Below are 22,979 nucleotides of genomic sequence, written 5' to 3'. Positions count from 1 at the left end.
CAATAAACGGTCATACAAATCAATTCGCAGTCCAGAAATTTTTGGCTTCAAAAATCGCAAGAAAAGTAAGGTTAACCCCTTTGGATTTTTGGCGAAAATTTCGACGACTTTGAAAAGTGCTGCAATTAATTCTTAGGGGCACTATTCCGACGTAATTTTGCGAGAGGAATCGATAAAGCGCAGTCCCAATACGCTGCGAGCAACGAATCAAAAGTTACAGCCAAAAAACTGCAGATTTTTATCGTCATTTCTCTGCTGTTGGTCCTACGCTTTTTTGAATGTGTTTTTTGAGTTCCTGGGGTCCCAATTAGCCAATAAACGGTCATACAAATCAATTCGCAGACCAGAAATTTTTGGCTTCAGAAATCGCAAAAAAAGTAAGGTTAACCCGTTTGGATTTTTGGCGAAAATTTCGACGACTTTGAAAAGTGCTGCGATTAATTCTTTAGGGCACTATTCCGACGTAATTTTGCGAGAGGAATCGATTAAGCGCAGTCCCAATACGCTGCGAGCAACGAATTAAAAGTTACAGCCAAAAAACTGCAGATTTTTATCGTCATGTCTCTGCTGTTGGTCCTACGCTTTTTTGAATGTGTTTTTGGAGTTCCTGGGGTCCCAATTAGCCAATAAACGGTCATACAAATCAATTCGCAGACCAGAAATTTTTGGCTTCAGAAATCGCAAAAAAAGTAAGGTTAACCCGTTTGGATTTTTGGCGAAAATTTCGACGACTTCGAAAAGTGCTGCAATTAATTCTTTAGGGCACCATTCCGACGTAATTTTGCGAGAGGAATCGATTAAGCGCAGTCCCAATACGCTGCGAGCAACGAATCAAAAGTTACAGCCAAAAAACTGCAGATTTTTATCGTCATTTCTCTGCTGTTGGTCCTACGCTTTTTTGAATGTGTTTTTTGAGTTCCTGGGGTCCCAATTAGCCAATGAACGGTCATACAAATGAATTCGCAGACCAGAAATTTTTGGCTTCAAAAATCGCAAGAAAAGTAAGGTTAACCCCTTTGGATTTTTGGCGAAAATTTCGACGACGTTGAAAAGTGCTGCAATTAATTCTTTGGGGCACTATTCCGACGTAATTTTGCGAGAGGAATCGATAAAGCGCAGTCCCAATACGCTGCGAGCAACGAATCAAAAGTTACAGCCAAAAAACTGCAGATTTTTATCGTCATTTCTCTGCTGTTGGTCCTACGCTTTTTTGAATGTGTTTTTTGAGTTCCTGGGGTCCCAATTAGCCAATAAACGGTCATACAAATCAATTCGCAGACCAGAAATTTTTGGCTTCAGAAATCGCAAAAAAAGTAAGGTTAACCCCTTTGGATTTTCGGCGAAAATTTCGACGACTTTGAAAAGTGCTGCAATTAATTCTTTAGGGCTCTATTCCGACGTAATTTTGCGAGAGGAATCGATTAAGCGCAGTCCCAATACGCTGCGAGCAACGGATCAAAAGTTACAGCAAAAAAACTGCAGATTTTTATCGTCATTTCTCTGCTGTTGGTCCTACGCTTTTTTGAATGTGTTTTTTGAGTTCCTGGGGTCCCAATTAGCCAATAAACGGTCATACAAATCAATTCGCAGACCAGAAATTTTTGGCTTCAAAAATCGCAAAAAAAGTAAGGTTAACCCCTTTGGATTTTTGGCGAAAATTTCGACGACTTTGAAAAGTGCTGCAATTATTTCTTTAGGGCACTATTCCGACGTAATTTTGCGAGAGGAATCGATTAAGCGCAGTCCCAATACGCTGCGAGCAACGAATCAAAAGTTACAGCCAAAAAACTGCAGATTTTTATCGTCATTACTCTGCTGTTGGTCCTACGCTTTTTTGAATGTGTTTTTTGAGTTCCTGGGGTCCCAATTAGCCAATAAACGGTCATACAAATCAATTCGCAGACCAGAAATTTTTGGCTTCAGAAATCGCAAAAAAAGTAAGGTTAACCCCTTTGGATTTTTGGCGAAAATTTCGACGACTTTGAAAAGTGCTGCAATTAATTCTTCAGGGCACTATTCCGACGTAATTTTGCGAGAGGAATCGATTAAGCGCAGTCCCAATACGCTGCGAGCAACGGATCATAAGTTACCGCCAAAAAACTGCAGATTTTGATCGTCATTTCTCTGCTGTTGGTCCCACGCTTTTTTGAATGTGTTTTTTGAGTTCCTGGGGTCCCAATTAGCCAATAAACGGTCATACAAATCAATTCGCAGACCAGAAATTTTTGGCTTCAGAAATCGCAAAAAAAGTAAGGTTAACCCCTTTGGATTTTTAGCGAAAATTTCGACGACTTTGAAAAGTGCTGCGATTGATTCTTTAGGGCACTATTCCGACGTAATTTTGCGAGGGGAATCGATTAAGCGCAGTCCCAATACGCTGCGTGCAACGGATCAAAAGTTACAGCGAAAAAACTGCAGATTTTTATCGTCATTTCTCTGCTGTTGGTCCTACGCTTTTTTGAATATCTTTTTCGAGTTCCTGGGGTCCCAATTAGCCAATAAACGGTCATACAAATCAATTCGCAGACCAGAAATTTTTGGCTTCAGAAATCGCAAAAAAAGTAAGGTTAACCCCTTTGGATTTTTGGCGAAAATTTCGACGACTTTGAAAAGTGCTGCAATTAATTCTTTAGGGCACTATTCCGACGTAATTTTGCGAGAGGAATCGATTAAGCGCAGTCCCAATACGCTGCGAGCAACGGATCAAAAGTTACCGCCAAAAAACTGAAGATTTTTATCGTCATTTCTCTGCTGTTGGTCCTACGCTTTTTTGAATGTGTTTTTCGAGTTCCTGGGGTTCCAATTAGACAATAAACGGTCATACAAATCAATTCGCAGACCAGAAATTTTTGGCTTCAAAAATCGCAAAAAAAGTAAGGTTAACCCCTTTGGATTTTTGGCGAAAATTTCGACGACTTTGAAAAAGGCTGCAATTCATTCTTTAGGGCACTATTCCGACGTAATTTTGCGAGAGGAATCGATTAAGCGCAGTCCCAATACGCTGCGAGCAACGAATCAAAAGTTACAGCCAAAAAACTGCAGATTTTTATCGTCATTTATCTGCTGTTGGTCCTACGCTTTTTTGAATGTGTTTTTTGAGTTCCTGGGGTCCCAATTAGCCAATAAACGGTCATACAAATCAATTCGCAGACCAGAAATTTTTGGCTTCAGAAATCGCAAAAAAAGTAAGGTTAACCCGTTTGGATTTTTGGCGAAAATTTCGACGACTTTGAAAAGTGCTGCGATTAATTCTTTAGGGCACTATTCCGACGTAATTTTGCGAGAGGAATCGATTAAGCGCAGTCCCAATACGCTGCGAGCAACGGATCAAAAGTTACAGCAAAAAAACTGCAGATTTTTATCGTCATTTCTCTGCTGTTGGTCCTACGCTTTTTTGAATGTGTTTTTTGAGTTCCTGGGGTCCCAATTAGCCAATAAACGGTCATACAAATTAATTCGCAGAACAGAAATTTTTGGCTTCAGAAATCGCAAAAAAAGTAAGGTTAACCCCTTTGGATTTTTGGCGAAAATTTCGACGACTTTGAAAAGTGCTGCAATTAATTCTTTAGGGCACTATTCCGACGTAATTTTGCGAGAGGAATCGATTAAGCGCAGTCCCAATACGCTGCGAGCAACGGATCAAAAGTTACCGCCAAAAAACTGAAGATTTTTATCGTCATTTCTCTGCTGTTGGTCCTACGCTTTTTTGAATGTGTTTTTCGAGTTCCTGGGGTTCCAATTAGCCAATAAACGGTCATACAAATCAATTCGCAGACCAGAAATTTTTGGCTTCAAAAATCGCAAAAAAAGTAAGGTTAACCCCTTTGGATTTTTGGCGAAAATTTCGACGACTTTGAAAAAGGCTGCAATTCATTCTTTAGGGCACTATTCCGACGTAATTTTGCGAGAGGAATCGATTAAGCGCAGTCCCAATACGCTGCGAGCAACGAATCAAAAGTTACAGCCAAAAAACTGCAGATTTTTATCGTCATTTCTCTGCTGTTGGTCCTACGCTTTTTGGAATGTGTTTTTTGAGTTCCTGGGGTCCCAATTAGCCAATAAACGGTCATACAAATCAATTCGCAGACCAGAAATTTTTGGCTTCAGAAATCGCAAAAAAAGTAAGGTTAACCCGTTTGGATTTTTGGCGAAAATTTCGACGACTTTGAAAAGTGCTGCGATTAATTCTTTAGGGCACTATTCCGACGTAATTTTGCGAGAGGAATCGATTAAGCGCAGTCCCAATACGCTGCGAGCAACGGATCAAAAGTTACAGCAAAAAAACTGCAGATTTTTATCGTCATTTCTCTGCTGTTGGTCCTACGCTTTTTTGAATGTGTTTTTTGAGTTCCTGGGGTCCCAATTAGCCAATAAACGGTCATACAAATTAATTCGCAGAACAGAAATTTTTGGCTTCAAAAATCGCAAAAAAAGCAAGGCTAACCCCTTTGGATTTTTAGCGAAAATTTCGACGACTTTGAAAAGTGCTGCAATTAATTCTTTAGGGCACTATTCCGACGTAATTGTGCGAGAGGAATCGATTAAGCGCAGTCCCAATACGCTGCGAGCAACGGATCAAAAGTTACCGCCAAAAAACTGCAGATTTTTATCGTCATTTCTCTGCTGTTGGTCCTACGCTTTTTTGAATGTGTTTTTTGAGTTCCTGGGGTCCCAATTAGCCAATTAACGGTCATACAAATCAATTCGCAGACCAGAAATTTTTGGCTTCAGAAATCGCAAAAAAAGTAAGGTTAACCCCTTTGGATTTTTGGCGAAAATTTCGACGACTTTGAAAAGTGCTGCAATTAATTCTTTAGGGCACTATTCCGACGTAATTTTGCGAGAGGAATCGATTAAGCGCAGTCCCAATACGCTGCGAGCAACGGATCAAAAGTTACCGCCAAAAAACTGCAGATTTTTATCGTCATTTCTCTGCTGTCTGTCCTACGCTTTTTTGAATGTGTTTTTTGAGTTCCTGGGGTCCCAATTAGCCAATAAACGGTCATACAAATCAATTCGCGGACCAGAAATTTTTGGCTTCAAAAATCGCAAAAAAAAGTAAGGTTAACCCCTTTGGATTTTTGGCGAAAATTCCGACGACTTTGAAAAGTGCTGCAATTAATTCTTTAGGGCACTATTCCGACGTAATTTTGCGAGAGGAATCGATTAAGCGCAGTCCCAATACGCTGCGAGCAACGAATCAAAAGTTACAGCCAAAAAACTGCAGATTTTTATCGTCATTTCTCTGCTGTTGGTCCTACGCTTTTTTGAATGTGTTTTTTGAGTTCCTGGGGTCCCAATTAGCCAATAAACGGTCATACAAATCAATTCGCAGACCAGAAATTTTTGGCTTCAGAAATCGCAAAAAAAGTAAGGTTAACCCCTTTGGATTTTTGGCGAAAATTTCGACGACTTTGAAAAGTGCTGCGATTAATTCTTTAGGGCACTATTCCGACGTAATTTTGCGAGAGGAATCGATTAAGCGCAGTCCCAATACGCTGCGAGCAACGAATCAAAAGTTACAGCCAAAAAACTGCAGATTTTTATCGTCATGTCTCTGCTGTTGGTCCTACGCTTTTTTGAATGTGTTTTTTGAGTTCCTGGGGTCCCAATTAGCCAATGAACGGTCATACAAATCAATTCGCAGACCAGAAATTTTTGGCTTCAGAAATCGCAAAAAAAGTAAGGTTAACCCCTTTGGATTTTTGGCGAAAATTTCGACGACTTTGAAAAGTGCTGCAATTAATTCTTTGCGGCACTATTCCGACGTAATTTTGCGAGAGGAATCGATTAAGCGCAGTCCCAATACGCTGCGAGCAACGGATCAAAAGTTACAGCAAAAAAACTGCAGATTTTTATCGTCATTTCTCTGCTGTTGGTCCTACGCTTTTTTGAATGTGTTTTTTGAGTTCCTGGGGTCCCAATTAGCCAATAAACGGTCATACAAATCAATTCGCGGACCAGAAATTTTTGGCTTCAAAAATCGCAAAAAAAGTAAGGTTAACCCCTTTGGACTTTTGGCGAAAATTTCGACGACTTTGAAAAGTGCTGCGATTAATTCTTCAGGGCACTATTTCGACGTAATTTTGCGAGAGGAATCGATTAAGCGCAGTCCCAATACGCTGCGAGCAACGAATCAAAAGTTACAGCCAAAAAACTGCAGATTTTTATCGTCATTTCTCTGCTGTTGGTCCTACGCTTTTTTGAATGTGTTTTTTGAGTTCCTGGGGTCCCAATTAGCCAATAAACGGTCATACAAATCAATTCGCAGACCAGAAATTTTTGGCTTCAGAAATCGCAAAAAAAGTAAGGTTAACCCCTTTGGATTTTTGGCGAAAATTTCGACGACTTTGAAAAGTGCTGCGATTAATTCTTTAGGGCACTATCCCGACGTAATTTTGCGAGAGGAATCGATTAAGCGCAGTCCCAATACGCTGCGAGCAACGAATCAAAAGTTACAGCCAAAAAACTGCAGATTTTTATCGTCATTTCTCTGCTGTTGGTCCTACGCTTTTTTGAATGTGTTTTTTGAGTTCCTGGGGTCCCAATTAGCCAATAAACGGTCATACAAATCAATTCGCAGACCAGAAATTTTTGGCTTCAAAAATCGCAAAAAAAGTAAGGTTAACCCCTTCGGATTTTTGGCGAAAATTTCGACGACTTTGAAAAGTGCTGCAATTAATTCTCTGGGGCACTATTCCGACGTAATTTTGCGAGAGGAATCGATTAAGCGCAGTCCCAATACGCTGCGAGCAACGGATCAAAAGTTACAGCAAAAAAACTGCAGATTTTTATCGTCATTTCTCTGCTGTTGGTCCTACGCTTTTTTGAATGTGTTTTTTGAGTTCCTGGGGTCCCAATTAGCCAATAAACGGTCATACAAATTAATTCGCAGAACAGAAATTTTTGGCTTCAAAAATCGCAAAAAAAGCAAGGCTAACTCCTTTGGATTTTTAGCGAAAATTTCGACGACTTTGAAAAGTGCTGCAATTAATTCTTTAGGGCACTATTCCGACGTAATTGTGCGAGAGGAATCGATTAAGCGCAGTCCCAATACGCTGCGAGCAACGGATCAAAAGTTACCGCCAAAAAACTGCAGATTTTTATCGTCATTTCTCTGCTGTTGGTCCTACGCTTTTTTGAATGTGTTTTTTGAGTTCCTGGGGTCCCAATTAGCCAATTAACGGTCATACAAATCAATTCGCAGACCAGAAATTTTTGGCTTCAGAAATCGCAAAAAAAGTAAGGTTAACCCCTTTGGATTTTTGGCGAAAATTTCGACGACTTTGAAAAGTGCTGCAATTAATTCTTTAGGGCACTATTCCGACGTAATTTTGCGAGAGGAATCGATTAAGCGCAGTCCCAATACGCTGCGAGCAACGGATCAAAAGTTACCGCCAAAAAACTGCAGATTTTTATCGTCATTTCTCTGCTGTCTGTCCTACGCTTTTTTGAATGTGTTTTTCGAGTTCCTGGGGTCCCAATTAGCCAATAAACGGTCATACAAATCAATTCGCGGACCAGAAATTTTTGGCTTCAAAAATCGCAAAAAAAGTAAGGTTAACCCCTTTGGATTTTTGGCGAAAATTTCGACGACTTTGAAAAGTGCTGCAATTAATTCTTTAGGGCACTATTCCGACGTAATTTTGCGAGAGGAATCGATTAAGCGCAGTCCCAATACGCTGCGAGCAACGAATCAAAAGTTACAGCCAAAAAACTGCAGATTTTTATCGTCATTTCTCTGCTGTTGGTCCTACGCTTTTTTGAATGTGTTTTTTGAGTTCCTGGGGTCCCAATTAGCCAATAAACGGTCATACAAATCAATTCGCAGACCAGAAATTTTTGGCTTCAGAAATCGCAAAAAAAGTAAGGTTAACCCCTTTGGATTTTTGGCGAAAATTTCGACGACTTTGAAAAGTGCTGCGATTAATTCTTTAGGGCACTATTCCGACGTAATTTTGCGAGAGGAATCGATTAAGCGCAGTCCCAATACGCTGCGAGCAACGAATCAAAAGTTACAGCCAAAAAACTGCAGATTTTTATCGTCATGTCTCTGCTGTTGGTCCTACGCTTTTTTGAATGTGTTTTTTGAGTTCCTGGGGTCCCAATTAGCCAATAAACGGTCATACAAATCAATTCGCAGACCAGAAATTTTTGGCTTCAGAAATCGCAAAAAAAGTAAGGTTAACCCCTTTGGATTTTTGGCGAGAATTTCGACGACTTTGAAAAGTGCTGCAATTAATTCTTTAGGGCACTATTCCGACGTAATTTTGCGAGAGGAATCGATTAAGCGCAGTCCCAATACGCTGCGAGCAACGAATCAAAAGTTACAGCCAAAAAACTGCAGATTTTTATCGTCATTTCTCTGCTGTTGGTCCTACGCTTTTTTGAATGTGTTTTTTGAGTTCCTGGGGTCCCAATCAGCCAATAAACGGTCATACAAATCAATTCGCAGACCAGAAATTTTTGGCTTCAGAAATCGCAAAAAAAGTAAGGTTAACCCCTTTGGATTTTTGGCGAAAATTTCGACGACTTTGAAAAGTGCTGCGATTAATTCTTTAGGGCACTATTCCGACGTAATTTTGCGAGAGGAATCGATTAAGCGCAGTCCCAATACGCTGCGAGCAACGAATCAAAAGTTACAGCCAAAAAACTGCAGATTTTTATCGTCATGTCTCTGCTGTTGGTCCTACGCTTTTTTGAATGTGTTTTTGGAGTTCCTGGGGTCCCAATTAGCCAATAAACGGTCATACAAATCAATTCGCAGACCAGAAATTTTTGGCTTCAAAAATCGCAAAAAAAGTAAGGTTAACCCCTTTGGATTTTTGGCGAAAATTTCGACGACTTTGAAAAGTGCTGCAAATAATTCTTTAGGGCACTATTCCGACGTAATTTTGCGAGAGGAATCGAGTAAGCGCAGTCCCAATACGCTGCGAGCAACGAATCAAAAGTTACAGCCAAAAAACTGCAGATTTTTATCGTCATTTCTCTGCTGTTGGTCCTACGCTTTTTTGAATGTGTTTTTTGAGTTCCTGGGGTCCCAATTAGCCAATGAACGGTCATACAAATCAATTCGCAGACCAGAAATTTTTGGCTTCAGAAATCGCAAAAAAAGTAAGGTTAACCCCTTTGGATTTTTGGCGAAAATTTCGACGACTTTGAAAAGTGCTGCAATTAATTCTTTGGGGCACTATTCCGACGTAATTTTGCGAGAGGAATCGATTAAGCGCAGTCCCAATACGCTGCGAGCAACGGATCAAAAGTTACAGCAAAAAAACTGCAGATTTTTATCGTCATTTCTCTGCTGTTGGTCCTACGCTTTTTTGAATGTGTTTTTTGAGTTCCTGGGGTCCCAATTAGCCAATAAACGGTCATACAAATCAATTCGCGGACCAGAAATTTTTGGCTTCAAAAATCGCAAAAAAAGTAAGGTTAACCCCTTTGGACTTTTGGCGAAAATTTCGACGACTTTGAAAAGTGCTGCGATTAATTCTTTAGGGCACTATTTCGACGTAATTTTGCGAGAGGAATCGATTAAGCGCAGTCCCAATACGCTGCGAGCAACGAATCAAAAGTTACAGCCAAAAAACTGCAGATTTTCATCGTCATTTCTCTGCTGTTGGTCCTACGCTTTTTTGAATTTGTTTTTTGAGTTCCTGGGGTCCCAATTAGCCAATAAACGGTCATACAAATCAATTCGCAGACCAGAAATTTTTGGCTTCAGAAATCGCAAAAAAAGTAAGGTTAACCCCTTTGGATTTTTGGCGAAAATTTCGACGACTTTGAAAAGTGCTGCGATTAATTCTTTAGGGCACTATTCCGACGTAATTTTGCGAGAGGAATCGATTAAGCGCAGTCCCAATACGCTGCGAGCAACGAATCAAAAGTTACAGCCAAAAAACTGCAGATTTTTATCGTCATTTCTCTGCTGTTGGTCCTACGCTTTTTTGAATGTGTTTTTTGAGTTCCTGGGGTCCCAATTAGCCAATGAACGGTCATACAAATCAATTCGCAGACCAGAAATTTTTGGCTTCAGAAATCGCAAAAAAAGTAAGGTTAACCCCTTTGGATTTTTGGCGAAAATTTCGACGACTTTGAAAAGTGCTGCAATTAATTCTTTGCGGCACTATTCCGACGTAATTTTGCGAGAGGAATCGATTAAGCGCAGTCCCAATACGCTGCGAGCAACGGATCAAAAGTTACAGCAAAAAAACTGCAGATTTTTATCGTCATTTCTCTGCTGTTGGTCCTACGCTTTTTTGAATGTGTTTTTTGAGTTCCTGGGGTCCCAATTAGCCAATAAACGGTCATACAAATCAATTCGCGGACCAGAAATTTTTGGCTTCAAAAATCGCAAAAAAAGTAAGGTTAACCCCTTTGGACTTTTGGCGAAAATTTCGACGACTTTGAAAAGTGCTGCGATTAATTCTTCAGGGCACTATTTCGACGTAATTTTGCGAGAGGAATCGATTAAGCGCAGTCCCAATACGCTGCGAGCAACGAATCAAAAGTTACAGCCAAAAAACTGCAGATTTTTATCGTCATTTCTCTGCTGTTGGTCCTACGCTTTTTTGAATGTGTTTTTTGAGTTCCTGGGGTCCCAATTAGCCAATAAACGGTCATACAAATCAATTCGCAGACCAGAAATTTTTGGCTTCAGAAATCGCAAAAAAAGTAAGGTTAACCCCTTTGGATTTTTGGCGAAAATTTCGACGACTTTGAAAAGTGCTGCGATTAATTCTTTAGGGCACTATCCCGACGTAATTTTGCGAGAGGAATCGATTAAGCGCAGTCCCAATACGCTGCGAGCAACGAATCAAAAGTTACAGCCAAAAAACTGCAGATTTTTATCGTCATTTCTCTGCTGTTGGTCCTACGCTTTTTTGAATGTGTTTTTTGAGTTCCTGGGGTCCCAATTAGCCAATAAACGGTCATACAAATCAATTCGCAGACCAGAAATTTTTGGCTTCAAAAATCGCAAAAAAAGTAAGGTTAACCCCTTCGGATTTTTGGCGAAAATTTCGACGACTTTGAAAAGTGCTGCAATTAATTCTCTGGGGCACTATTCCGACGTAATTTTGCGAGAGGAATCGATTAAGCGCAGTCCCAATACGCTGCGAGCAACGGATCAAAAGTTACAGCAAAAAAACTGCAGATTTTTATCGTCATTTCTCTGCTGTTGGTCCTACGCTTTTTTGAATGTGTTTTTTGAGTTCCTGGGGTCCCAATTAGCCAATAAACGGTCATACAAATTAATTCGCAGAACAGAAATTTTTGGCTTCAAAAATCGCAAAAAAAGCAAGGCTAACTCCTTTGGATTTTTAGCGAAAATTTCGACGACTTTGAAAAGTGCTGCAATTAATTCTTTAGGGCACTATTCCGACGTAATTGTGCGAGAGGAATCGATTAAGCGCAGTCCCAATACGCTGCGAGCAACGGATCAAAAGTTACCGCCAAAAAACTGCAGATTTTTATCGTCATTTCTCTGCTGTTGGTCCTACGCTTTTTTGAATGTGTTTTTTGAGTTCCTGGGGTCCCAATTAGCCAATTAACGGTCATACAAATCAATTCGCAGACCAGAAATTTTTGGCTTCAGAAATCGCAAAAAAAGTAAGGTTAACCCCTTTGGATTTTTGGCGAAAATTTCGACGACTTTGAAAAGTGCTGCAATTAATTCTTTAGGGCACTATTCCGACGTAATTTTGCGAGAGGAATCGATTAAGCGCAGTCCCAATACGCTGCGAGCAACGGATCAAAAGTTACCGCCAAAAAACTGCAGATTTTTATCGTCATTTCTCTGCTGTCTGTCCTACGCTTTTTTGAATGTGTTTTTCGAGTTCCTGGGGTCCCAATTAGCCAATAAACGGTCATACAAATCAATTCGCGGACCAGAAATTTTTGGCTTCAAAAATCGCAAAAAAAGTAAGGTTAACCCCTTTGGATTTTTGGCGAAAATTTCGACGACTTTGAAAAGTGCTGCAATTAATTCTTTAGGGCACTATTCCGACGTAATTTTGCGAGAGGAATCGATTAAGCGCAGTCCCAATACGCTGCGAGCAACGAATCAAAAGTTACAGCCAAAAAACTGCAGATTTTTATCGTCATTTCTCTGCTGTTGGTCCTACGCTTTTTTGAATGTGTTTTTCGAGTTCCTGGGGTCCCAATTAGCCAATAAACGGTCATACAAATCAATTCGCACACCAGAAATTTTTGGCTCCAAAAATCGCAAAAAAAGTAAGGTTAACCCCTTTGGATTTTTGGCGAAAATTTCGACGACTTTGAAAAGTGCTGCAATTAATTCTTTAGGGCACTATTCCGACGTAATTTTGCGAGAGGAATCGATTAAGCGCAGTCCCAATACGCTGCGAGCAACGAATCAAAAGTTACAGCCAAAAAACTGCAGATTTTTATCGTCATTTCTCTGCTGTTGGTCCTACGCTTTTTTGAATGTGTTTTTTGAGTTCCTGGGGTCTCAATTAGCCAATAAACGGTCATACAAATCAATTCGCAGACCAGAAATTTTTGGCTTCAAAAATCGCAAAAAAAGTAAGGTTAACCCCTTTGGATTTTTGGCGAAAATTTCGACGACTTTGAAAAGTGCTGCAATTAATTCTTTAGGGCACTAATCCGACGTAATTTTGCGAGAGGAATCGATTAAGCGCAGTCCCAATACGCTGCGAGCAACGAATCAAAAGTTACAGCCAAAAAACTGCAGATTTTTATCGTCATTTCTCTGCTGTTGGTCCTACGCTTTTTTGAATGTGTTTTTTGAGTTCCTGGGGTCCCAATTAGCCAATAAACGGTCATACAAATCAATTCGCAGACCAGAAATTTTTGGCTTCAGAAATCGCAAAAAAAGTAAGGTTAACCCCTTTGGATTTTTGGCGAAAATTTCGACGACTTTGAAAAGTGCTGCAATTAATTCTTTAGGGCACTATTCCGACGTAATTTTGCGAGAGGAATCGATTGAGCGCAGTCCCAATACGCTGCGAGCAACGGATCAAAAGTTACCGCCAAAAAACTGCAGATTTTTATCGTCATTTCTCTGCTGTTGGTCCTACGCTTTTTTGAATGTGTTTTTCGAGTTCCTGGGGTCCCAATTAGCCAATAAACGGTCATACAAATCAATTCGCAGACCAGAAATTTTTGGCTTCAAAAATCGCAAAAAAAGTAAGGTTAACCCCTTTGGATTTTTGGCGAAAATTTCGACGACTTTGAAAAGTGCTGCAATTAATTCTTTAGGGCACTATTCCGACGTAATTTTGCGAGAGGAATCGATTAAGCGCAGTCCCAATACGCTGCGAGCAACGAATCAAAAGTTACAGCCAAAAAACTGCAGATTTTCATCGTCATTTCTCTGCTGTTGGTCCTACGCTTTTTTGAATGTGTTTTTTGAGTTCCTGGGGTCCCAATTAGCCAATAAACGGTCATACAAATCAATTCGCAGACCAGAAATTTTTGGCTTCAGATATCGCAAAAAAAGTAAGGTTAACCCCTTTGGATTTTTGGCGAAAATTTCGACGACTCTGAAAAGTGCTGCAATTAATTCTTCAGGGCACTATTCCGACGTAATTTTGCGAGAGGAATCGATTAAGCGCAGTCCCAATACGCTGCGAGCAACGGATCAAAAGTTACCGCCAAAAAACTGCAGATTTTGATCGTCATTTCTCTGCTGTTGGTCCTACGCTTTTTTGAATGTGTTTTTTGAGTTCCTGGGGTCCCAGTTAGCCAATAAACGGTCATACAAATCAATTCGCAGACCAGAAATTTTTGGCTTCAGAAATCGCAAAAAAAGTAAGGTTAACCCCTTTGGATTTTTGGCGAAAATTTCGACGACTTTGAAAAGTGCTGCAATTGATTCTTTAGGGCACTATTCCGACGTAATTTTGCGAGGGGAATCGATTAAGCGCAGTCCCAATACGCTGCGAGCAACGGATCAAAAGTTACCGCCAAAAAACTGCAGATTTTTATCGTCATTTCTCTGCTGTTGGTCCTACGCTTTTTTGAATGTGTTTTTCGAGTTCCTGGGGTCCCAATTAGCCAATAAACGGTCATACAAATCAATTCGCAAACCAGAAATTTTTGGCTTCAAAAATCGCAAAAAAAGTAAGGTTAACCCCTTTGGATTTTTGGCGAAAATTTCGACGACTTTGAAAAGTGCTGCAATTAATTCTTTAGGGCACTATTCCGACGTAATTTTGCGAGAGGAATCGATTAAGCGCAGTCCCAATACGCTGCGAGCAACGGATCAAAAGTTACAGCCAAAAAACTGCAGATTTTTATCGTCATTCCTCTGCTGTTGGTCCTACGCTTTTTTGAATGTGTTTTTTGAGTTCCTGAGGTCCCAATTAGCGAATAAACGGTCATACAAATCAATTCGCGGACCAGAAATTTTTGGCTCCAAAAATCGCAAAAAAAGTAAGGTTAACCCCTTTGGATTTTTGGCGAAAATTTCGACGACTTTGAAAAGTGCTGCAATTAATTCTTTAGGGCACTATTCCGACGTAATTTTGCGAGAGGAATCGATTAAGCGCAGTCCCAATACGCTGCGAGCAACGAATCAAAAGTTACAGCCAAAAAACTGCAGATTTTTATCGTCATTTCTCTGCTGTTGGTCCTACGCTTTTCTGAATGTGTTTTTTGAGTTCCTGGGGTCCCAATTAGCCAATAAACGGTCATACAAATCAATTCGCAGACCAGAAATTTTTGGCTTCAGAAATCGCAAAAAAAGTAAGGTTAACCCCTTTGGATTTTTGGCGAAAATTTCGACGACTTTGAAAAGTGCTGCAATTAATTCTTTAGGGCACTATTCCGACGTAATTTTGCGAGAGGAATCGATTAAGCGCAGTCCCAATACGCTGCGAGCAACGGATCAAAAGTTACAGCCAAAAAACTGCAGATTTTTATCGTCATTTCTCTGCTGTTGGTCCTACGCTTTTTTGAATGTGTTTTTTGAGTTCCTGAGGTCCCAATTAGCCAATAAACGGTCATACAAATCAATTCGCGGACCAGAAATTTTTGGCTTCAAAAATCGCAAAAAAAGTAAGGTTAACCCCTTTGGATTTTTGTCGAAAATTTCGACGACTTTGAAAAGTGCTGCAATTAATTCTTTGGGGCACTATTCCGACGTAATTTTGCGAGAGGAATCGATTAAGCGCAGTCCCAATACGCTGCGAGCAACGGATCAAAAGTTACCGCCAAAAAACTGAAGATTTTTATCGTCATTTCTCTGCTGTTGGTCCTACGCTTTTTTGAATGTGTTTTTCGAGTTCCTGGGGTCCCAATTAGCCAATAAACGGTCATACAAATCAATTCGCAGACCAGAAATTTTTGGCTTCAAAAATCGCAAAAAAAGTAAGGTTAACCCCTTTGGATTTTTGGCGAAAATTTCGACGACTTTGAAAAGTGCTGCAATTAATTCTTTAGGGCACTATTCCGACGTAATTTTGCGAGAGGAATCGATTAAGCGCAGTCCCAATACGCTGCGAGCAACGAATCAAAAGTTACAGCCAAAAAACTGCAGATTTTTATCGTCATTTCTCTGCTGTTGGTCCTACGCTTTTTTGAATGTGTTTTTTGAGTTCCTGGGGTCCCAATTAGCCAATAAACGGTCATACAAATCAATTCGCAGACCAGAAATTTTTGGCTTCAGAAATCGCAAAAAAAGTTAGGTTAACCCCTTTGGATTTTTGGCGAAAATTTCGACGACTTTGAAAAGTGCTGCGATTAATTCTTTAGGGCACTATTCCGACGTAATTTTGCGAGAGGAATCGATTAAGCGCAGTCCCAATACGCTGCGAGCAACGGATCAAAAGTTACAGCAAAAAAACTGCAGATTTTTATCGTCATTTCTCTGCTGTTGGTCCTACGCTTTTTTGAATGTGTTTTTCGAGTTCCTGGGGTCCCAATTAGCCAATAAACGGTCATACAAATCAATTCGCAGACCAGAAATTTTTGGCTTCAAAAATCGCAAAAAAAGTAAGGTTAACCCCTTTGGATTTTTGGCGAAAATTTCGACGACTTTGAAAAGTGCTGCAATTAATTCTTTAGGGCACTATTCCGACGTAATTTTGCGAGAGGAATCGATTAAGCGCAGTCCCAATACGCTGCGAGCAACGGATCAAAAGTTACAGCCAAAAAACTGCAGATTTTTATCGTCATTTCTCTGCTGTCTGTCCTACGCTTTTTTGAATGTGTTTTTTGAGTTCCTGGGGTCCCAATTAGCCAATAAACGGTCATACAAATCAATTCGCGGACCAGAAATTTTTGGCTTCAAAAATCGCAAAAAAAGTAAGGTAAATAACCCCTTTGGATTTTTGGCGAAAATTTCGACGACTTTGAAAAGTGCTGCAATTAATTCTTTAGGGCACTATTCCGACGTAATTTTGCGAGAGGAATCGATTAAGCGCAGTCCCAATACGCTGCGAGCAACGAATCAAAAGTTACAGCCAAAAAACTGCAGATTTTTATCGTCATTTCTCTGCTGTTGGTCCTACGCTTTTTTGAATGTGTTTTTTGAGTTCCTGGGGTCCCAATTAGCCAATAAACGGTCATACAAATCAATTCGCAGACCAGAAATTTTTGGCTCCAGAAATCGCAAAAAAAGTAAGGTTAACCCCTTTGGATTTTTGGCGAAAATTTCGACGACTTTGAAAAGTGCTGCAAATAATTCTTCAGGGCACTATTCCGACGTAATTTTGCGAGAGGAATCGATTAAGCGCAGTCCCAATACGCTGCGAGCAACGGATCAAAAGTTACCGCCAAAAAACTGCAGATTTTGATCGTCATTTCTCTGCTGTTGGTCCTACGCTTTTTTGAATGTGTTTTTTGAGTTCCTGGGGTCCCAATTAGCCAATAAACGGTCATACAAATCAATTCGCAGACCAGAAATTTTTGGCTTCAGAAATCGCAAAAAAAGTAAGGTTAACCCCTTTGGATTTTTGGCGAAAATTTCGACTACTTCGAAAAGTGCTGCAATTAATTCTTTAGGGCACTATTCCGACGTAATTTTGCGAGAGGAATCGATTAAGCGCAGTCCCAATACGCTGCGAGCAACGGATCAAAAGTTACCGCCAAAAAACTGCAGATTTTGATCGTCATTTCTCTGCTGTTGGTCCTACGCTTTTTTGAATGTGTTTTTCGAGTTCCTGGGGTCCCAATTAGCCAATAAACGGTCATACAAATCAATTCGCAGACCAGAAATTTTTGGCTTCAAAAATCGCAAAAAAAGTAAGGTTAACCCCTTTGGATTTTTGGCGAAAATTTCGACGACTTTGAAAAGTGCTGCAATTAATTCTTTAGGGCACTATTCCGACGTAATTTTGCGAGAGGAATCGATTAAGCGCAGTCCCAATACGCTGCGAGCAACGAATCAAAAGTTACAGCCAAAAAACTGCAGATTTTCATCGTCATTTCTCTGCTGTTGGTCCTACGCTTTTTTGAATGTGTTTTTTGAGTTCCTGGGGTCCCAATTAGCCAATAAACGGTCATACAAATCAATTCGCAGACCAGAAATTTTTGGCTTCAGATATCGCAAAAAAAGTAAGGTTAACCCCTTTGGATTTTTGGCGAAAATTTCGACGACTCTGAAAAGTGCTGCAATTAATTCTTCAGGGCACTATTCCGACGTAATTTTGCGAGAGGAATCGATTAAGCGCAGTCCCAATACGCTGCGAGCAACGGATCAAAAGTTACCGCCAAAAAACTGCAGATTTTGATCGTCATTTCTCTGCTGTTGGTCCTACGCTTTTTTGAATGTGTTTTTTGAGTTCCTGGGGTCCCAGTTAGCCAATAAACGGTCATACAAATCAATTCGCAGACCAGAAATTTTTGGCTTCAGAAATCGCAAAAAAAGTAAGGTTAACCCCTTTGGATTTTTGGCGAAAATTTCGACGACTTTGAAAAGTGCTGCAATTGATTCTTTAGGGCACTATTCCGACGTAATTTTGCGAGGGGAATCGATTAAGCGCAGTCCCAATACGCTGCGAGCAACGGATCAAAAGTTACCGCCAAAAAACTGCAGATTTTTATCGTCATTTCTCTGCTGTTGGTCCTACGCTTTTTTGAATGTGTTTTTCGAGTTCCTGGGGTCCCAATTAGCCAATAAACGGTCATACAAATCAATTCGCAAACCAGAAATTTTTGGCTTCAAAAATCGCAAAAAAAGTAAGGTTAACCCCTTTGGATTTTTGGCGAAAATTTCGACGACTTTGAAAAGTGCTGCAATTAATTCTTTAGGGCACTATTCCGACGTAATTTTGCGAGAGGAATCGATTAAGCGCAGTCCCAATACGCTGCGAGCAACGGATCAAAAGTTACAGCCAAAAAACTGCAGATTTTTATCGTCATTCCTCTGCTGTTGGTCCTACGCTTTTTTGAATGTGTTTTTTGAGTTCCTGAGGTCCCAATTAGCGAATAAACGGTCATACAAATCAATTCGCGGACCAGAAATTTTTGGCTCCAAAAATCGCAAAAAAAGTAAGGTTAACCCCTTTGGATTTTTGGCGAAAATTTCGACGACTTTGAAAAGTGCTGCAATTAATTCTTTAGGGCACTATTCCGACGTAATTTTGCGAGAGGAATCGATTAAGCGCAGTCCCAATACGCTGCGAGCAACGAATCAAAAGTTACAGCCAAAAAACTGCAGATTTTTATCGTCATTTCTCTGCTGTTGGTCCTACGCTTTTCTGAATGTGTTTTTTGAGTTCCTGGGGTCCCAATTAGCCAATAAACGGTCATACAAATCAATTCGCAGACCAGAAATTTTTGGCTTCAGAAATCGCAAAAAAAGTAAGGTTAACCCCTTTGGATTTTTGGCGAAAATTTCGACGACTTTGAAAAGTGCTGCAATTAATTCTTTAGGGCACTATTCCGACGTAATTTTGCGAGAGGAATCGATTAAGCGCAGTCCCAATACGCTGCGAGCAACGGATCAAAAGTTACAGCCAAAAAACTGCAGATTTTTATCGTCATTTCTCTGCTGTTGGTCCTACGCTTTTTTGAATGTGTTTTTTGAGTTCCTGAGGTCCCAATTAGCCAATAAACGGTCATACAAATCAATTCGCGGACCAGAAATTTTTGGCTTCAAAAATCGCAAAAAAAGTAAGGTTAACCCCTTTGGATTTTTGTCGAAAATTTCGACGACTTTGAAAAGTGCTGCAATTAATTCTTTGGGGCACTATTCCGACGTAATTTTGCGAGAGGAATCGATTAAGCGCAGTCCCAATACGCTGCGAGCAACGGATCAAAAGTTACCGCCAAAAAACTGAAGATTTTTATCGTCATTTCTCTGCTGTTGGTCCTACGCTTTTTTGAATGTGTTTTTCGAGTTCCTGGGGTCCCAATTAGCCAATAAACGGTCATACAAATCAATTCGCAGACCAGAAATTTTTGGCTTCAAAAATCGCAAAAAAAGTAAGGTTAACCCCTTTGGATTTTTGGCGAAAATTTCGACGACTTTGAAAAGTGCTGCAATTAATTCTTTAGGGCACTATTCCGACGTAATTTTGCGAGAGGAATCGATTAAGCGCAGTCCCAATACGCTGCGAGCAACGAATCAAAAGTTACAGCCAAAAAACTGCAGATTTTTATCGTCATTTCTCTGCTGTTGGTCCTACGCTTTTTTGAATGTGTTTTTTGAGTTCCTGGGGTCCCAATTAGCCAATAAACGGTCATACAAATCAATTCGCAGACCAGAAATTTTTGGCTTCAGAAATCGCAAAAAAAGTTAGGTTAACCCCTTTGGATTTTTGGCGAAAATTTCGACGACTTTGAAAAGTGCTGCGATTAATTCTTTAGGGCACTATTCCGACGTAATTTTGCGAGAGGAATCGATTAAGCGCAGTCCCAATACGCTGCGAGCAACGGATCAAAAGTTACAGCAAAAAAACTGCAGATTTTTATCGTCATTTCTCTGCTGTTGGTCCTACGCTTTTTTGAATGTGTTTTTCGAGTTCCTGGGGTCCCAATTAGCCAATAAACGGTCATACAAATCAATTCGCAGACCAGAAATTTTTGGCTTCAAAAATCGCAAAAAAAGTAAGGTTAACCCCTTTGGATTTTTGGCGAAAATTTCGACGACTTTGAAAAGTGCTGCAATTAATTCTTTAGGGCACTATTCCGACGTAATTTTGCGAGAGGAATCGATTAAGCGCAGTCCCAATACGCTGCGAGCAACGGATCAAAAGTTACAGCCAAAAAACTGCAGATTTTTATCGTCATTTCTCTGCTGTCTGTCCTACGCTTTTTTGAATGTGTTTTTTGAGTTCCTGGGGTCCCAATTAGCCAATAAACGGTCATACAAATCAATTCGCGGACCAGAAATTTTTGGCTTCAAAAATCGCAAAAAAAGTAAGGTAAATAACCCCTTTGGATTTTTGGCGAAAATTTCGACGACTTTGAAAAGTGCTGCAATTAATTCTTTAGGGCACTATTCCGACGTAATTTTGCGAGAGGAATCGATTAAGCGCAGTCCCAATACGCTGCGAGCAACGAATCAAAAGTTACAGCCAAAAAACTGCAGATTTTTATCGTCATTTCTCTGCTGTTGGTCCTACGCTTTTTTGAATGTGTTTTTTGAGTTCCTGGGGTCCCAATTAGCCAATAAACGGTCATACAAATCAATTCGCAGACCAGAAATTTTTGGCTCCAGAAATCGCAAAAAAAGTAAGGTTAACCCCTTTGGATTTTTGGCGAAAATTTCGACGACTTTGAAAAGTGCTGCAAATAATTCTTCAGGGCACTATTCCGACGTAATTTTGCGAGAGGAATCGATTAAGCGCAGTCCCAATACGCTGCGAGCAACGGATCAAAAGTTACCGCCAAAAAACTGCAGATTTTGATCGTCATTTCTCTGCTGTTGGTCCTACGCTTTTTTGAATGTGTTTTTTGAGTTCCTGGGGTCCCAATTAGCCAATAAACGGTCATACAAATCAATTCGCAGACCAGAAATTTTTGGCTTCAGAAATCGCAAAAAAAGTAAGGTTAACCCCTTTGGATTTTTGGCGAAAATTTCGACTACTTCGAAAAGTGCTGCAATTAATTCTTTAGGGCACTATTCCGACGTAATTTTGCGAGAGGAATCGATTAAGCGCAGTCCCAATACGCTGCGAGCAACGGATCAAAAGTTACAGCCAAAAAACTGCAGACTTTTATCGTCATTTCTCTGCTGTTGGTCCTACGCTTTTTTGAATGTGTTTTTTGAGTTCCTGGGGTCCCAATTAGCCAATAAACGGTCATACAAATCAATTCGCAGACCAGAAATTTTTGGCTTTTAAAATCGCAAAAAAAGTAAGGTTAACCCCTTTGGATTTTTGGCGAAAATTTCGACGACTTTGAAAAGTGCTGCAATTAATTCTTTAGGGCACTATTTCGACGTAATTTTGCGAGAGGAATCGATTAAGCGCAGTCCCAATACGCTGCGAGCAACGGATCAAAAGTTACAGCCAAAAAACTGCAGATTTTCATCGTCATTTCTCTGCTGTTGGTCCTACGCTTTTTTGAATGTGTTTTTTGAGTACCTGGGGTCCCAATTAGCCAATAAACGGTCATACAAATCAATTCGCAGACCAGAAATTTTTGGCTTCAAAAATCGCAAAAAAAGTAACGCTAACCCCTTTGGATTTTTGGCGAAAATTTCGACGACTTTGAAAAGTGCTGCAATTAATTCTTTAGAGCACTATTCCGACGTAATTTTGCGAGAGGAATCGATTAAGCGCAGTCCCAATACGCTGCGAGCAACGGATCAAAAGTTACAGCCAAAAAACTGCAGATTTTTATCGTCATTTCTCCGCTGTTGGTCCTTCGCTTTTTTGAATATGTTTTTTGAGTTCCTGGGGTCCCAATTAGCCAATAAACGGTCATACAAATCAATTCGGAAACCAGAAGTTTTCGGCTATAAAAATCGCAAGAAAAGTAAGGCTAACCCCTTTCGATTTTTGGCGAAATCTTCGACGACTTTGAAAAGTGCTGCAATTCATTCTTCAGGGCTCTTTTCCGACGTAATTTCGCGAGAGAAATCGATTGAGCGCAGTCCCAATACGCTGCGAGCAACGGATCAAAAGTTACAGCCGAAAAACGAATCACTTTTTTTTCTGAATATTTTGCTGCTTGTCGTTTCTCCGTAATTCATTAGCTGCTGATCCTACTCTGATTTTGCTGTATCTTCTGAGTTGCTAGGGATCCTATTAGTCCGAAAAGGGTCATACAAATCGATCCCAAGACGAAAGATTGTCCAACAAAAAAAAAAGTAAGCCGAACACGTTTTCAATTCTGGCCAAAATCTCGACGAATTCGAAAAAATCCGCAAACCAATCATTCATACATTATTCCGACGTAACTTTGCGCGAGACATTGATTAAACGCAGTTTCAATACGCTGCAAGCAACGTACGAAAAGCGACGGTCGACAACATCAAATTTGCATGAACTTTTTACAGAGAAGGGCAAGAGAAATGACAAAACCACATTAAATTCTCAGTTTCAGTTTATTCAATATACCTAATTCTTATACAAGTGCTCTGGTGTCAGCATATAATACTTGAAGAAAATTGTCAAACAGTGCTGAGGTCGAAGACAAAATGAAATGCAAAAGAATGATCGAACATTAGATGAGATCCGAAGATGAAAGTCGATGTCTACGACGTTCAACTACTTATCATCATTACTTACATTTATCAACTTTTATTGTGTTGGAAATTATGCATCTCAAAATGTCGATTTACTAATTGCACGTATTCTGACTAAAATACTCGAATGTCACAATGAATCGTGAGCGGAAAGAAATATTGGATAATATTTGAACCGTATAAGCTTCTCTTTGCTGCACCGCAACGAAACGGCGACACTTTGCGCGTGATGTTTTTCAAATATTGTTTTGTCTCCTGATTTAGGTATCTAGTAGAAATGTATCATGTAATTGTTTCTGTATTTCTACAATTAACTGTACATGATTATCGTACTCATACCATATAGAAAGTGGGT

This window comes from Diprion similis, chromosome 12 (assembly GCF_021155765.1).
Source record: "Diprion similis isolate iyDipSimi1 chromosome 12, iyDipSimi1.1, whole genome shotgun sequence".
In the NCBI taxonomy this organism is placed as follows: domain Eukaryota; kingdom Metazoa; phylum Arthropoda; class Insecta; order Hymenoptera; family Diprionidae; genus Diprion; species Diprion similis.
Note: the sequence above shows the minus strand (reverse complement) of the source record.